Source organism: Idiotropiscis lumnitzeri, chromosome 4 (genome assembly GCF_059441095.1).
Source record: "Idiotropiscis lumnitzeri isolate Australia: NSW breed Sydney's pygmy pipehorse chromosome 4, RoL_Ilum_1.0, whole genome shotgun sequence".
Lineage (NCBI taxonomy): Eukaryota > Metazoa > Chordata > Actinopteri > Syngnathiformes > Syngnathidae > Idiotropiscis > Idiotropiscis lumnitzeri.
This window is the reverse complement of record NC_142394.1, coordinates 23,772,105-23,789,445: the sequence shown is the minus strand read 5'-3', so window position 1 is coordinate 23,789,445 and position 17,341 is coordinate 23,772,105. Positions and strand designations below refer to the sequence as shown.

The following is a 17,341-nucleotide window of genomic DNA, read 5'->3' as shown; positions in this document are numbered from 1 at the left end:
AATTAGGGCGGAGATGACCCCTCCCGCCTTTCGGGGGAAAAAACACGCTTTCATGCTGCCTGCCTTTTGTTACGCACACACACAAACACATTGAAAGCACGACGGCAGTTGACTTTTTTTGTAGATCTATTAAGGATGGATATTTCTACTAAAGTTCATGTTGACAAGTCAAACTGGCTTTGGAGGATGGATTTTTTTTTGTTGTTTTTTTTTAACTTATGGAGGTGGGCGCCGTCAAACCAATTGAACATGAAATGGTTAGTTCAAACCAAAATAGTTTGGCATCATGAGACCTCTTAGCAGGGCTACATATGATAGACATGACGACAACATTTTGTTTTTGAGAAGCTGACTTGAGGGGCTGAATTAAAAAAAAAAAACGAAAAAAACAAAACAACTCCAAGGCCTGCTACTGTTTTGTATTTTATAGCGAGTCATCAAATCTCATTAGCTCACAGGCAAAAACACAGAAAAAACCCCATAAGTTCTGAAATTTACATTTATCTGTTCAGTATACTCGGTTCAAATCTGCACGCAATTGGACCCCACAAAAAAAAAAATGGAGTCAGTTCCGTCATGAGCTTCTATTATCACTTTAAATTCTCTACTGATCTTCAAACGATTGTGTTGTATTTACCCAATTCGGTGAATTAGATGGGATCCCACTTCTGACACCGTCTCGGAGTAGATGAGTCGATTGCCAGAAGCTTCCATGTTTCCTTTGGCTTCACGCTCTTTCCCTCCTGGGGAATAAAAGATGAGGGGGTAGAAGAAGCGGGGGAAAGTGGAGTGATGGTAGAAGGCGTGTTTACAAAGCATACCATCTGCAAAATAGTCAGGACGCATCCAGGAAGCGGAGGCGGCGCTCGGCCTAATGGAAGCTGATGAATAAAATGTTCATCTTTCATCTATTTCTCCATTTTCTCGCTAATATCTGCCCGCTGTCCTCTTCGCTTCTCCCAACGCCGTCTGGAGTGCGGCAAAGAACATTTGGTAATTGAAGATCATTGTCTCCGCGAGGGCCTGCAGGATTGAGAAAGTCTCATCATGTGCGCACACACACACACACACAATTTAGAAAAAATAAAAAAATAAACCCACTAAGATGGCTTGACGCCAGTAAAAAAAAAAAAAATGTATATATATATATATATTTAAAAAAAATATAAAAAAATAAAATAAATATATATATATATATATTTAAAAAATATATAAAAAAATATATATATATTTAAAATATATATATATATATATAATGAAAATATATATATATATATATAAAAAGAAAGAAAATATATAAATATAAATATATATATATATATATATATATAAAATTATATAAATATATATATATGAACATATATGAATCCCACCTTCAATCTCAGACCTGCTCCTCTTTCCTTCATTCTTTCTTTCCTTCCTTCCTCCCCTCAGACCTTCTTTTCTTGGTTAAATTGGATTTTCATTTGTGACCGAGCAAAAGCAGCGTCCGCGATCTCGCCGCCTGCCTCGCATCAATTTTCTTCCGTCTCCTTCTTCTTCTTTTTGCTCTCTGGTGAAAAATATGCCCTCAGCCTCAGCCTCGGACAGCAGCTCCATTTTCCTCTTGATGGATCTTGAGGAGGAAGAAAAAGAAGTGGAGAAAAAAAAAAAAGAACTATCAATCTATCCGTCCGGGCGCCTTTGCCGTCGGTGTGAGAAGTTCAGAAGATGTTGATCGGGCAGAGGATGTTCCTGCCGCTCGCTCTGACCTCATGCATGCACACGCTGCACAAAAACAACTTGCTGCTTTAAGAAATCTGTCGATTTCGCTGCATGGTCGGCGAGTGGCTGTCACATATGCTTCGCAGTCGAGGTTCAGGGTTCAAATCGTGTCATGTTTCATCCAAAAACGTGTTAGCATGTTAGCTTCATTGAACACCCTCAATTATCCCCAAGTCCCGAAATTGACCGACAACATGTGCAAGCCTTCCAATGGGTTACCTATCGATACAGGTGCGTAAACAATAGCGTGTAGAAGATGTGTGGGTTGTACGATATCATCGTCCCACTCCAACCGCCGCTTTGCATCGATTTGGCTCGAAGACGATGGCGATAAAGCCGGCGCTTCAAGTGAGGCGTAATTAGCTGGCATCCCTCCGACTAATGAAGTGGGCGCCGCCTGCTCCGCGAACCGACGTCGGGTGATCAATAACGGGCCGGACAAGCTCATTGCTCAACGAGCACAGCGCGCCGATTCCTGCAATATCGGCCAGGAGTCATTTTGAATGCGCCACACAAACGCGTTCACTGTAGTGATTGATGTGGCTCTTGCGAATTGGGAAGATCACTTTCTTTTTCCTATTTGAAAAGCTGTCCACGGTCATGGCCGATGCACCAATTTTTACATCAAGGCTGGTTCCAAGAGAGGAGAGCATTTGAATAGTTCTCCACTGTAGTCACTGATTACCAACTTTGACAAAACAGGCTCTGACATCAAGCTTTTGTAAAACATCAAAACTCAAGCGTACTGAAGAAAATACCTTTTATCAATAACTGCCTTCTGTAGTGACTGATTTCCAACTTCAAAATAGATCAAAACTAGCAACCTCGCTCATATCATATGGAAGGAAACATCTTACCAATATGTGTACACTGTAGTAAATGATGCAGAACATTAATATTAAGTTTTTATGAATATAAAGAAAAATAGCTTCTGTCCACTGTAGTGACTGATGAACATTTTTGACAAAGCCAACCCAAATATTTTTTTCGGTAATGGCCTACTGTAGTGACTGATCTAAAACATTTGAATCAAAAACTCAAGCATATAGAAAAAACAAATATTTTGAATAGCTGCCATCTGTAGTGACTGATTTCCAACTTCAAAATACATCAAACTAGCAACCTCACCGATAGCTTATGGAAGGAAATTTTGGATGTGTTCCCTATAGTAACAACTTTCATATTACGACTATGAAGAGGAAAAGCTTTTTAATTTCTGACTTCTGTAGTGACTAATCGACAAAGATTGGTGCCGACTGTAGTGACTGATGTACAACATCCAGCCACGAGATTCAAAGCTGGTTTTTGAATTGCTGTACGATGTTGTTGTTGATGTGCAACTTGCACGTGGACTCTTATGAATGTAAAAAGAAAGCGCTTTTGCATTCTTGTCCACTGTAGTGACTGATGCGAAGCTAATGTACTTGTAAATTGTCTGTCATCTCTTGAAAACGTTCCCTTGATGTTCCAAGGTTGTTGTTTCCAAAGGATATCGCGCTGGTGTCATTTGTGAGCTATGATATATTTGAAATATTTCTTTATTTGACTGGCTTCGGCCATTAAAGGCTGAAGCATAACCGCTGCGTTCTGCAGCCACGTGCAAAACTGACGATAAAACAAATCAGTCTTTTTTTTTTTTTCGCAGCAGCCTTTCCTCTCTTGTCCAAATCAAGTCTGCTGGCGCTCGATAAGGACGCCGCCCCACTCCTCTTATCAGACAGGAAGTCAACAGCGTGATAGAGACGCCGGATTTTTGATCAGGTTTTGTTCCCGTCAAACACTTTGGCTGAAACTAATTAGCGAGCGACACTCTTCTGGAACTTGACACGCCTCTTTCGACATGAGACCTAACTTCATTTGATTGACCCCCTGATACTGCGAAGCCCACAATGTACGTCCACCTTTACACACTCTTAAAGGAAATCCGTATGATTGTCGATATGAAATTTAAACTATGGGATCTTTTCGATTTTTATTAAGTCATTCACTACCGGCTGAGTGTAAAATAAAAAATAAATAAATAAATATTATTATTATTAATTAATTTATTTATATAATAATTTTTTCATATAATTATTTATTTAAGCCGTCAATGGTAGTAAATGAGTTAACTCTGATATTAATGAATTATGCAAACCTTAATTAAGGTTTTTTTTTTTCTTTTTTTTATGGGTTACATCAGTGGCTCTCAAAAAAAAAAGTACCACCATAATGAAATTAAAATACAGTCCTGTAGATGGGCCAAGTGCTCATCAAAAATAAGATTTTATATTTCTCTAAAATACTATTTAAACATGGACGCTGGGCTTAAATATAAGAAAAACAACTCATTAGAATTCAGGGGAGCAGGAATATTCAATCAAAAATAATTTCTTTCAAAAAAAGGGAAAAGAAGAAGGATCAAATTATTCAAAACCCAAATTTAAGGTGACAGAAGCACAATAAAAAAAAAAAAGGGACTTACCACCAAAGACTACAGGCGACCTAACGTGACAAGAGAACGTGACGCACGACATCAATGACCCGAGACAGACTGAAGGAAAACAGAGAACAAGAAACAAGTTGATGAGACAACAAGGCACACAAGAGCAGCCCACAAGTGACTGGAGGGAGCTGATTTGTCAACATACGGAACAAAATTAAGCAAAGGAAAACCGGACAAAATTAAATCTAATCAAAACAATGCAAAAGTCAACAAAAGCGCGTAGTGATAACTGCACACAGATGTTGTTGTTACATATTGTCACGTGACATCATGGTGAATAAAAGGTTTATAACAAGGTAATAACAAGACTACATTTGTAACAAATATATTGGGAGGAAGTGAGTTGCAGTTTGGGGGCAGAACTTTTGAAAAGATATCATAGTCAGAAACTGCGGGAACGGAGTGTGTGTGGGGGTGCGTGTGTGTGTGTGTAGTGGTATGCATGGTGAGCTTTGAGCTAAGATACGGTGAGGACTTGCCAAGGAAATACAATGTTCCCATTTTTGCCAACTTTCTCAGTGCACACAAACTTTGTCGTATCCCTCAACCCAAAAATAAAAATGACACTTTAAAGTATTTCGGGTCATTTTAGCAAAAGTAACGACAATTCCGTTTGAAACAATGGAATGCTGGGTATTTTTCTGCTCTCAAATGTCAAAACAGGTCAAATTAAAGCCAACGAGGAGATAAGGGTTAACGCACCATCTCTTCCCTCGCCACTATCGCCTCAGCCGTGGAATTCCCGCTCGCTTATCCCGGCACATTTCACTAACGGCCCTTTTTTGCCGAGACGCTCCGTTAATTCCGAAGTCAGCACAAGTTTTAAACGAGCCCCTTCGACTTGTACCGCCGTTGCCGGGCGGATTAAACTCAGTATTTTAAGTGTCACAGATGCAGCGGACGGGAAAAGCCACCAGAATTTTTTTTTTTTTTTATATGCTGATGTAATGAATTGATTCAGTGTGCATATATTTGCATAAATTTGCATAAATCCGGGATTGGCCAGCCCGAGTGCATACTACAGTGTCATTTAAGGGAAGCAACTTTTAAAAGTGAATTTGCTGGTTTTACTTTGTTTTCCTACGTGTCGAGATTTTGATGGATGAAGGAATTTGGGAAAAGATGATGACGACGTTTGAAGATGATCAGATGATGGCCTGGAAGTTTTGGCGGTGTCCTGAAAATTGCAGATATCTGACATGATTTAGGGTTCGTCATTTTCAAATCAGCTTTCTAAAGAACCCTTAAAAATGTAACGAAGATCATCCGAAAACAGATCTGCTGTAGCCTGAGTCACTGACGCAAAAAAAAAAAAAATAACGTATCATCCTACGAATTTTGTCACCAGATTCCTGAAGCAGTTTGAGGTCCGATATTGCTTCTTTCTTCAGGGTGGGAAAAATAATCCCTGGTAGGTTGAAGACACCCGATATCCGAAGCATCTTTTGGAGATTAAAAATCCATTATGTGTTGTTGCCCTGACAAGGAACATGATGTATCAAATGGATTTTGATCCGGGCTATCCTAAAGCACCTTGGGGCAAATTGAATTCCAAATGCTCAATTTTCTTGGTTGAATTTGAAATCGTCTGAAAGGTTGATGACACCTGAAGCATCCTAAATTCAAAAAAAAAAAAAAAAAGATATAGTTAGTGTGACTGCTCCGACATGGAACATAATTAATTATATTCATGAGGGTCCTGGCTGGAAAAACAAGCTCGCAGGAAATGCATATTCCAATGAGTTTTCACACTTGCTTTAAAAAAATTAAAAATAGAGCGACACCTCTCGACATTCCAGATCCTTCCTTTTTTTTTTTTTATCAAAATCAATAGGAAAAGTCCAGAAAGTCGAAAGTTTGGAAGCTTTTCATTGCCCCGTGGGAGGTTCAGTGAACTTCAAACCGGTCAGGTAAGAGGAGAGTCGAGCAGGTGGATGGCGAGACGGGGGACACCTTAAACCTTCGTTATCTAATCGCTGGTCGCCTAATGAGTCGGTAGGACAAACGGCGACTCCCATGTGGGGCCAATGGGGGCGGTCGGGTCCTATTGTGCGGGCCGGGCTAATTACACGGCGGTCGTTTAATGCGGGACAAGGTAGGGGGAGGGGCGGATCTGGTAGAAGGAATGCGGTCACTCGGGTTACCTGTGTTTCCTCCGAAACACACTGCGTCCTTGTTGAGGAGATCCGTCAAGGGTGAGTGGTCGGGAGGGGCGGGGGAGGTTTGGGCGTTTGATCCGGCACATTCCGTCTTCTCTTCCCAGGAGGATTAAAGCAGGAGCAACTCAGGAAAGACGAACAATCAATCTCATTCTTTTTCTCTGATTACCTCCCTCAAGGAAGACGTTTTTGTACGTTAAGTATGAATAGGTGACAGTTGAAATTTGTCCGACAAACGGCTGACATTGGATTTAAAAAAAACAATGGATGAACATAACTGGACAGATCGGGTGGGTTAGACTTGAAACGGGAAACATTTTGACACCGGCTAACCTAAAGAAATGTCAACCAAAAATCGGTTTTTTTTTTTCAATTGAAATTAATCGATTGTTGCTACAACATGACACAATGCACAACAATAATCAGAAGATCAGAAAAAAAAAATGTGGTCGGCAATTCAGAAGGTATATTTAGTTCTTGATCGAGACTGAATGGAGTCCTCAATCCTTAGTATTCCGGCAAAGACCCCGAAGGCCACGTCCCGTCAGATCTCCTAACAGGAAGTGCCTCAACGAACTTGGTGTCAGAAGTGGGATCTCTTGACTGAGCTTGACGATTATTCATCCTTGTCCTTCCAGCAAAGATGCTAAGCAGACCTGGACCATGTCCATCGGGATGTCCTCGGAAAAGAAATGCTTGGGCCATTTTTCCGCGTTAACTTATTCACATTTTTGACCGTGTGACTGAACTTCACGCACACACATTTAGCTATCAGCTTCCTGCGGAGTGTAGTCCACCCCTGATGTACACGGTGTTCCTGCAGGAGGGCGGATGAATAATGAATGTCTGGAAGGAAATGATACAACATTATGGCCCAGTGTGTCCACTCTAATGGTATGTGGCCCAATTTAATGGCTGGTCCAGCCCACAACGTAACAATGGCCCCCGCCCCCGTCCTTCGGGACCCCCTAGAGTGGCTGAAAAGCCACGGGCCGCCGCGGGCGTGCCAGATGCCTGATTTATGGTGCGCATTTGCTCCTGTGGTTCTGGTTCCGGTTCTGGCAGCGCGACGCTAAAGTCTCCCAAGGCAAGCTGTCCGCCAGCCAGCAGGCAAACGGAGATTCTCTCAGGATGCTTTGCTGGAGATGCAACAATTCCGACAGTGGTTCATTCATCATTCTGCCATGGCTTGGCTTTTTTTTTTTTTTTTTTACATTCATACTCACAGTTATTGTGAAAAATACAGGAGCAGTAGCAAGTGTGCTAATTTGTTAGCTAATTCGTTTCTCTGTGTTAGTGTCAGTTACGTTGTTTTTTTTTTTATTCAACATGTCAAATTGTTATTCAACGAGTGAGTGAGTCAGTCAGTCAGCTACATTGCTAGTTATTTAGTTAGTTAGCTAGCTAATTTGCTAGAGATTTTGTTACTAAAAAAGTCAAATTGTTAGTCAACGAGTGAGTGAGTGAGTCAGTCAGTCAGTTAGCTACGTTGCTAGTTATTTAGTTAGCTAGCTAATTAGCTAGCAATTTTGTTATGAAAAACCTCAAATTGTTAGTCAACGAGTGAGTGAGTCAGTCAGTTGGCTACGTTGCTAGTCATTTAATTAGCTAGCTAATTATCTAGCGATTTTGTTATTAAAAAACTCAAATTGTTAGTCAACGAGTGAGTCAGTCAGTCAGTTAGCTACGTTGCTAGTTATTTAGTTAGCTAGCTAATTAGCTAGCAATTTTGTTATGAAAAAACTCAAATTGTTAGTCAACGAGTGAGTGAGTCAGTCAGTCAGCTACGTTGCTAGTCATTTAATTAGCTAGCTAATTATCTAGCGATTTTGTTATTAAAAAACTCAAATTGTTAGTCAACGAGTGAGTCAGTCAGTCAGTTAGCTACGTTGCTAGTTATTTAGTTAGCTAGCTTATTAGCTAGCTATTTTGTTATGAAAAAACTCAAATTGTTAGTCAACGAGTGAGTGAGTCAGTCAGTCAGCTACGTTGCTAGTCATTTAAATAGCTAGTTAATTAGCTAGCGATTTTGTTATGAAAAAACTCAAATTGTTAGTCAACGAGTGAGTCAGTGAGTCAGTCAGTCAGTTAGCTACATTGCTAGTTATTTAGTTAGCTAGCTAATTAGCTAGCGATTTTGTTATGAAAAAACTCAAATTGTTAGTCAACGAGTGAGTGAGTCAGTCAGTCAGCTACGTTGCTAGTCATTTAAATAGCTAGTTAATTAGCTAGCGATTTTGTTATTAAAAAACTCAAATTGTTAGTCAACGAGTGAGTCAGTGAGTCAGTCAGTCAGTTAGCTACATTGCTAGTTATTTAGTTAGCTAGCAAATTAGCTAGCGATTTTGTTATGAAAAAACTCAAATTGTTAGTCAACGAGTGAGTGAGTCAGTCAGTCAGCTACGTTGCTAGTCATTCAATTAGCTAGCTAATTAGCTAGCAATTTTGTTATTCAAAAAGTCAAATTGTTAGTGAGCTGTTAAGTCATTTCGACAGGAAGCTGTTTAGTATGTGAATTTGTTGGCTAGTCAGATGGTAAATTATCCAGTCAGAAAGCCGGTCACTCATTGGCTAGTTTGTTCGCCAGTCAGTTACTTTGTTAGTGAGGAATTGAGTCAAGTTGTTAGTTAGCTAGATCATTTTTCAGTAAGTGACATCATAAGCAAGCAATTCAGTCAGGGAGTCAATCATTCAGTCAGTTGGTTATTTAATTGGTTAGTCAGTAAAATTTCTGTCAATCTTAGCTAGTTAATTTATCAATAAGTCATTAGCATGCTATTTAGTCGGTCAGGCAGTAAGTCAGTGAGTAAGCCCTTGAGTCTATCAATAGATAGGTCAGTTATTTAGTAAGCTAGTCATCAGTCAGTCAGTCATCCAGTCAATGAGTTACTTTTTTAGGAATTGATTTAGTCAGTCAGGTTGTTAGCAAGTTTGTGATTCAATCAGTCAGAGAAAAAGTAAGTTACTCATGAGTTGGTAAGATATCAAGTCAGTTAGGGAGTCTGTCAGTGACTTTGTATTACTCAGCAGGTCAGTCAGTTTGTGTTGTCCGTAAGTGAGCTATGAAGACAGTCAATTAGCGAATTAGATAACTATTCAGTTTAGCATGCTGTGGCTGTACAACCAGCGTTGTCATGGTAACCACACACCGATGCGAGGCTTCCACTTTAGCAGGATGCTGTCATGGTGTAAATGAAGGAAGAGGTGGTCGCTAAGCTAATCGCTTGTCCTCGTGCGTAGCGTAGCGTCGGATCTCATTACACGCTGGATGAAGGCAGCCGAGAAGTGACTGACTGAGTGCACCAACTTCTTCTTCCTCTTCTTCTCCTGCGAGAGGCGGCAGTGGCGTGATTAAGACGCATCGTCCCACTTGGTGCATTCATCAAGCGCCGCCTTAATGAAGAGATCACAGGCGCAGATGCGACACGCTGAAATATGATGCCATTAGACTCTGACCCGCGGCATTTAGCTTGTTTACCCCTCAAACCCGATGCCCAATATGTGAAGTGTAAGTGATGACCTGCCACGCCGGCTCGGAGAAGGACAATCTTTCATCCCCGGCTCTTCAAACAGGAAGCACATGCGCGCTTGCCTTTGCCGCCTCTCTGGTGGCGATGATGCTAATAAAGTGACAGCGTGTAGCGCTTTGTAATTGCGTTTGTGCCTTGTTGAACAAAGAGCGAGCGGATAGTTGGGGAGCGGCAGAGTGACAATCTGTCCGCCTTGCCGGGAAAATGAGCAGGAAAATAAAACAGCCGCCTCATAAAAGGTTGCGTAATGGCGCCATCCAGACGCTGGCTGTGACCTCATCGTTTTGTTTGTTTAGGATGTTTGGATGTCGTTTCGATTCGAATTGAAATGTGAAGAGGGCCATCAATTGTGACGAGGGGCTCGGTACTAAATCATATCCGCCTTTGAAAACGTCAGTCTTAAAACACATTAGACCAGAACCACCAAAACAAAAAACCCACATTGCTAACAAAAAACTGTTTCCAGCCAGAATTAACCTTCCGAAAACTAAAAATATTGTTTCAATCCAAGAAGATGATTGTCTCTAATTAGCATGTTACATAAATCCCAGCACAACGTGACCCTGTGTCCCCGCCCATCCCGCCAAAAGCCGGACGGGTATGGACGGCGTCCAGCTAACACGCTAGCGCGCACTAATCCGCCATTCTTCTGTTGAATGTGCATTAGCATAAATGCTTGGCAGCTGCGGTTAGCATTGTGTCGTTAGCGACTCTTTTGTTTCAATCAACCTGTTGTCCTGGATGGGACACAGAATCTTGTTCCATTACGTGACACTATGGACTCTTAACACCAGGACCCACAGGCCCGTCTAGTCAGGAAAGTGGTGGTGTTGTGTTGATTTACTAAATTTGTGTTCTAATGGCACAAAAAAAAAATCCTAGTCCTGAGTCAAGGTTGCTCTGGTTCACGTCAGCCGGGTGCCATGTCACTTAACAACAACAGTAAATCAGTCCTCAATTGTCCCAAATCTGATTATTTCCGTAGAACCTAAATCCTGAATCCAAGCAGTGTAAAACTACGACAGAGCTGCATCAGTATATCAAGTCAAAAATCACAAATAAAAAAAAACAAAAAAAAAAAACATTAGGGCTCAAAGATCAGCAGAATAGGATCAAGTAGTGGAGCCCAAACATGGTGAAGCTGCATTTTGCTGTTATGCAGCACACAAAGAAGAATAAGATGCCAATAGAAGTGAAGTCAGCCCAGAGTGTAAATGCTTTTAAATCCAGGGTAAACATTTTTAAAGGTCTTTTAAACATTACACATCTTTTTTTTTTTTCCTTTTAGTTATTTTATAAAGCGAGCCTGAGGGCACGTTGACATCAATTTTAGTTGACAGCAGAGGGCGGTATTTGGTGCCTTGAAATGCATGAAAGTGGTGAAATAATTTGCTTAATTATTATTCCACAAACACAATATTTACGGAATACTGTGGTTACATTAGAAGGGACAAGATATTGCTAAGAACATTTCTGATTCCCATTAAAACCTCACAAATCCCATTCCCAAGTAGTTTTTTTGCCCATCAAAGTTAAAAGTTAGTCTTGTTTGGTTTGATTCACGGTGAGAATAAAATGCTCTTGTTTTATATGTAAAACGTAAAGCAAAGTTCATAAAACATAAGTATGACTCTGTGTGTGTGTGTATATATGTGTTTGTGGGTGCGTGTGTGTGTGTGGTCGTGTGCGCACGTTTGGTCGTTACGCATGATGGATGCGTCCGCGCTCTGAAACGCTGCACTTCATAAACGCTGCCGTGGCTTCCGGGGGGAGATAACGAGGGGAGGAAGAGTGAGATGGGAGTGGGGGGTGTGGGGGTGAAGTGGGGCTGTGTATGTGTGTGTTAGGTATGAAGAAGTGGCGGTACGAGGGGTGGGGGGGTTGGTGAATGATGGCGAAGCGCTCAGGTTTTAGGGAGGCGGAGGAGTCTGTTTTCACTCTAATCTGTTTACTCTGCAATTTGTGTTTTCACAGCCAGTCCATTCATTCTGCTTAACCTGACACTTCACTCGCCGACAGGAAGTGTGTGTGTGTGTGTGTATATGATGGAGTTAGAGAAGTAGAAATCTCATTTAAGCCTCCATTTTATAGACATGCAATGTGTATGTGGGACTGCATATTCGGCGTGTAACACATTTACAAGATCTCCTGTCATTAAAACTGAGGAAAGAGCATTTGGGATTGTCAAGTGCTTTAATGCGGATGACTTTGGCAATTATCCATGATGTAACCAAACACTGGATGATGTGTGTGTGCGACTTCATATGTGGCCCTTAGCACATTTACTAGAACTCCTGTCATTAAACATGAGAACAAGAGTGAAACGCATTGTGAAGTGCTTTAATGCGGATGACTTTGGCAATTATCCATGATGTAACCTTACACGGGACGGTGTGTGTAGGACTCCTTATATGGCGCTGAACACATTTACTAGACCTCCCGTCATTAAAAATGAGAACAAGAGTGAAACGCATTGTGAAGTGCTTTAATGCGGATGATTTTGGTAATTACACAGGACGCTGGTCTAATACATTTGTTAAGCGCTGCGCGAATGTGCATTTGACTCCTTATACAGAGCTTAACAAATTTATTAGCCCACCAGTCATTAAAAAACGAGAAGCATCATGACGTGCTCTAACGCGGCTGATTTTGGTAATTACACAGGGTGGTGGTCTAATACGTTTGTGAACCACAGGATGGGTGTGTGTGGATGTTGAGCACATTTATGAGACCACCTGTCATTAAAGAAATGAGAAGGATTATGACTTGCTTTAATGCGGTTGATTTTGGCAATTAAACTGGGTGGTGCTCAACTAATACATTTTCTTAAGCACTGTGGGTGTGTGTGTGTTGTGTGTGTGTGTGTGGATGTGACGCCATACTATGTCTAGAGCTTAACAGATTTATTAGAACACCTGTCATTAAAAAACAGAATCATCATGAAGAGATTTAATGCGGATGATTTTGGGAATTATACTAGTCGGTTAATCAATGTACATGCCGGCGTGCGCCTGTGTGTGTGCATGCAAGAAACATACGCAGCGCTTAACATATTTATTAGGCCACCTGTTAGCAAAAACAAAGAAGCATCATGAATTGCTTTAATCCAGATGATTTGGGTAATGGCCAATGTTCTAACCTTACTGCGCTTTGGTCTCACACATTTGCGCGTGTGTGCGCATGCGATGAGCACATTTATGAGACCGCCTGTCATTAAAAGCGAGACAGTAGCATTGGGTGTTGTGAAGTGCTTTAATGTGGATATTTGAGTCATTACCGGTGTGGTAACCTTACACTCAGTGCTGGTCTAAAACATTTGTTAAGCACTGCATTGATTGTGTGTTTGTCTGACAGCTCGTTTACTGGGACGCTGTGTCTTTAACTGTGTGTGTGTGTTTGTGTGCGTCCATTAGCAAGGTGGGATTGTAATTATTCAGCGGCAGTAAAGCCATTAGCGGCGGTGGCGGTGGACAGAATGTCCTCGCTGTCGCACTTCGCTTTGCTGTACTTTGAATCGTTATTGATTTGTTATTTTTCAAAATTTCCTCCTGAAGGATTAAATGAGCATAATAAATTTGAAATAGAAGAGGGGACTGGAGTTGATTTCCACAACATTTGGGGACACGGAGTATTATCAAGGCCTACTTAAAGGCACTAATAAACCGTACTAGTTGTTGAAGCAGCTCGTTTCAGCAATGACGTACGTGTTGGTGAAATCAATAAGTTGTGAGTTCACGCAGCAAAATATTTAATTTTTTTTTTGGAACCAGTCTGCTTTTAAGGATCTGCTCACGCAGTCTCAATACGATACTTCTTCAATGCATTACACGCGATAACTTAAATTAATCTTGAAATTTGCCTCATGAACCGTTTGCATTTTTTGACTACGCAAGACGACACTCTCTGTTGCTGAAAGCATTTCGTAAACCCCTGTCTTTAAACCAACGACGCCATAGAGAGGAGTCCAAAAATACAACTGGTTCATGAAGCATACTTGAAGCTTCATTTTCCCCATCACTAACAAACCTCTATAAGAGTCAAACAGACAAAAAAAAATATACAATCGCGTCGACTCCCATGACGAAAAAAAAGAAAAACTAAAGTTGCTCCATTTCTAAAACAAAGCAATAAAAATGACAATTGCTATTCTTTTGGGCTGAGGAGAGCGGGGGTGGGGGGGGTACACGCCTGACTGGGTGCCAGTCAATCACAGGGTACAAACCGACCAAATAAGCGTTCACATTTATTGTACCTAAGCTGCTGTGAAGACTCGATCATCCTTGACAGATGAGCTGCGTATTGCAAAGGCGTCACGTGACAATCCCATAATTATTATTTACTTGGCAGACAGTCGTAGAAGTCATTAAATAAATGATGAAGTGCACTATGACCTCATTATAAATGCATTAGTTAGTCTTCATCAACACACCTGCCTGAATTATAAGTGAGCACGCTAAAAGTCGGGGGTTGAGCATCTCACAGAAAAAGAACTGAATGCTAGCGTTGATTTTTTTTTTGTGTGTGTGTCAACATGAATGGATTTAATGACAACTAACATTTAAAACTTGTGCTTCCAAAAGCACCTCCAAATAAAATGTATTATTATTATTATTATTATTATTAACATAAAACCTGTTAAGTAAGTAAAGTCTAAATTAAATAATGCTGTGTAGACTGATTAGCGATTAATCGATAAATCGCTCAACATATTAATCGAAAAATATTTTGGGATAATTGATTAATTATTTGGAGACAATCACTATTCTAGGATATTTGTAGTCCTGCATTCAAGCAGACTGATTATATGCTGTCTTTTTTTCAAACTAAAATCAAGGCTTTTTACGAAGACGCTCAACTTGAATTTGCCGATCCAATTCAAAATCACTGACCGTTATAAAACTTAACTTGACACGACTAATGAGAATTTACGAGATCACAAGGACTTAATACTCCATTTCACCCGCTATAGAACAACAAAAGGAATTATTCTAGTTTAGTCGCAAAATATAACTAAATAAAATGCTGACACTTTTTGAAGAAAGAAAAATAAAGTAGTAAGAGTCTAAACAAAAGTGGCTCCTGCAGACCGCCAAACCGCCGCATTGTATGGTCCGCATTCATATTTGATGGCGTGACGTGCAGACAAAGCACGAATCTCGTCTCGAGGCGACGAGCTGCTGTAAATCTGAGCAGGAATCAAAGGCGGGCGCAGGTGAAGAGACAAGGTGAGGAGGCCCGTGGAGCTCAGAACAAGCGGTCGGGTTGCTTTTGAAGTGTCAAAACATCGGCAGGTCAAAACCGCGCCGGCCGCAGTAGAGCTCGGGCGGAGCTGACAGCTTCCCCGGGCTGAGACTTTTGCCGCTTTGACAGCAGATGCGACCGAGGCGTCAGACCGCCATCAAAGTGGCGGCAAAGCCTTGAGACGGGCCGGCAGGAACCGGGCGCTTTTGTGATGTCACAAGGGGGCTCGGGGGAAGTTGTACAGTTGGGTGGACTGCAAAGTTCTGGCGTACTGGCACCTTGACTGCGTGCCCAAAAGATGGCAAACATGCTGCATTTGAGGTTTTTTTTGTTTTTTTTTTTAGATACAAGTCATTCGGCTGATTTTTTGGCTTTGACATAAGAGCCCTGACTTGAGATATGAGCGATGCAATGCAGGCAGTGAACTCAATTTATTCGCTTAAAGATGTTTCTTGCCATTCCCAGTTGAAGTCGACTGCCAATCTAAAAATCTAATTTAGAGAATTACATCCTCCGTGAATGGCCAATGTGTAAAAAGAGGCGGGGCTTATGCACAAATCTACAGGTTTCACAAAAGTCACATAGGACAAAACATTTCAATTAGTTTTGTTAAGACTTCAAGAAAAGCAGAATATTCAGATTTTGGGATGAGTCAAGTTTGATTTATTTATTCCTTTATCACAAAAGACTCTCAACAGGCACACGGTTGACAAGGATTAGCGACATCCTGATCTAAATCGTAATCGGCCGCTGCAGAGTCCAAAAGAGCAATCGCCACTGAGCGAACTATTCAAGCGAGAGAGAGGGGGGGGGGAAGCGGCAGCAAAACAGGCCTAAGTGCGGTTGAAATCAATGCAAGAGTATCAAAAATAACTCCAGATTGAAACATTTCTGCTGAGTGACTGCGTGTTGTGTGGAAAAGAGTGAAAATAAGAAGAAATGTTTCAAATGAAATATTTACATTGAAGTAATTGTAACTTTGCCATCACAACGTGCATGACATCACCCACGTCGACTGCAGAAGTCCGACTGTAAACAAACGACTGCAGTTTTCAAACAGCCGTTAGTTTGTCCATTGGCAAGGAAGACGCATGCTCCAAATCTTTTGTCCCATTTACTCCTGCCGCTCATTTCACTTTGACGCCAGCTCCGGTCTCTCTCCAGAGGTCCAATAGTTTTGAAATAATATTAGGGCTAAAACTTGGACAGCACGGCGGCCTCACAGGGTTCGATTCCGGCCTTCCCGAGTTGAATTTGCATGTTCTCCACGTGTCTGAGTGGGTTTTCTGCGGGTACTCCTGTGCCCTTCCCCCATTCCAAAAACATGCATGGTAGGTTGCAAAAAATGTCGCTTGGCGTGTTTGCAACTACCTGGCAACCAAATGAAAAACAGCGTCCAAAGTACGAATAAAGTAGAATGTCAATGGGAGTGAGCTTCAGATTTACAAGCGCACACAACAACCAGCGATATTCTCTGCCAAAAGTGTTTTGGCGTAACATTAAAAAAAAAAACAAAAACAGGAGAAATCGCAAGATGTAATGTAGCCGCCGCTTTGAATTCTCACGAGTCGAGACATTAAATATAACGTAAATACAGTACATTAGAGGCAAATTGAGCACAAAATTAGAGGCACGTGCATCAAAAATGATGTAAATATGCTTACATGATTAGCTTATTAGAGAAATGTCCCAATCGCGGGCCCAGAATTTGGAACCCCAAAGCAGAGCCAAAGCCAAACTGGCGCAAAAACAGAACTTTACTGAACCAAAGGCGCACACGAACGTGAGAATGAAAGAAACGCAAAGTAACCAAAACAAGAACGACATCGGCAGGATGCAAATACAGCACCAGGTAAACGGCAACAATATTCCGGCGACTAGCTTCCACTTCTCCAACATCTTTCTACCCAGCTGATTGGAATGTCAATCAGGTGTGCACTGGAGGCTCCGCCCATGCACCCGACCAGGACCGGAAAAACACGTCATCCAGCGAACGTGATCATAAAAAAACAACAAAAAACAAAATGCCGACTCCTGATTGGCCCCCGCTCTTTGCTCGCACCCCCGCCCGGCCCCTAAACGCTGCGGCGTGACAGGCTTAGCGGCGATATGAGCGGACGCCTTATCTGCTCAATTCCAAATTCATAAATCTTTGAGATCAG

General features: G+C 41.4%; 1 long non-coding RNA gene across 2 annotated transcripts in view; it reads right to left on the bottom strand.

Annotated features, from left to right (window-relative positions):
* Window positions 1-661: 661 nt before the first annotated feature.
* The window catches only part of LOC148338644 (uncharacterized), a 105,706-nt gene continuing 89,026 nt past the window's right edge, over window positions 662-17,341 (bottom strand). For both annotated transcript variants that reach the window (XR_015842970.1, XR_015842969.1), the window contains exons 3-6: window positions 4,229-4,297; window positions 1,374-1,615; window positions 822-969; window positions 662-743 (exon numbers count right to left, since the gene is read on the bottom strand). This is a non-coding gene — a long non-coding RNA (uncharacterized LOC148338644). The remainder of the gene's footprint in view (window positions 744-821; window positions 970-1,373; window positions 1,616-4,228; window positions 4,298-17,341) is intronic.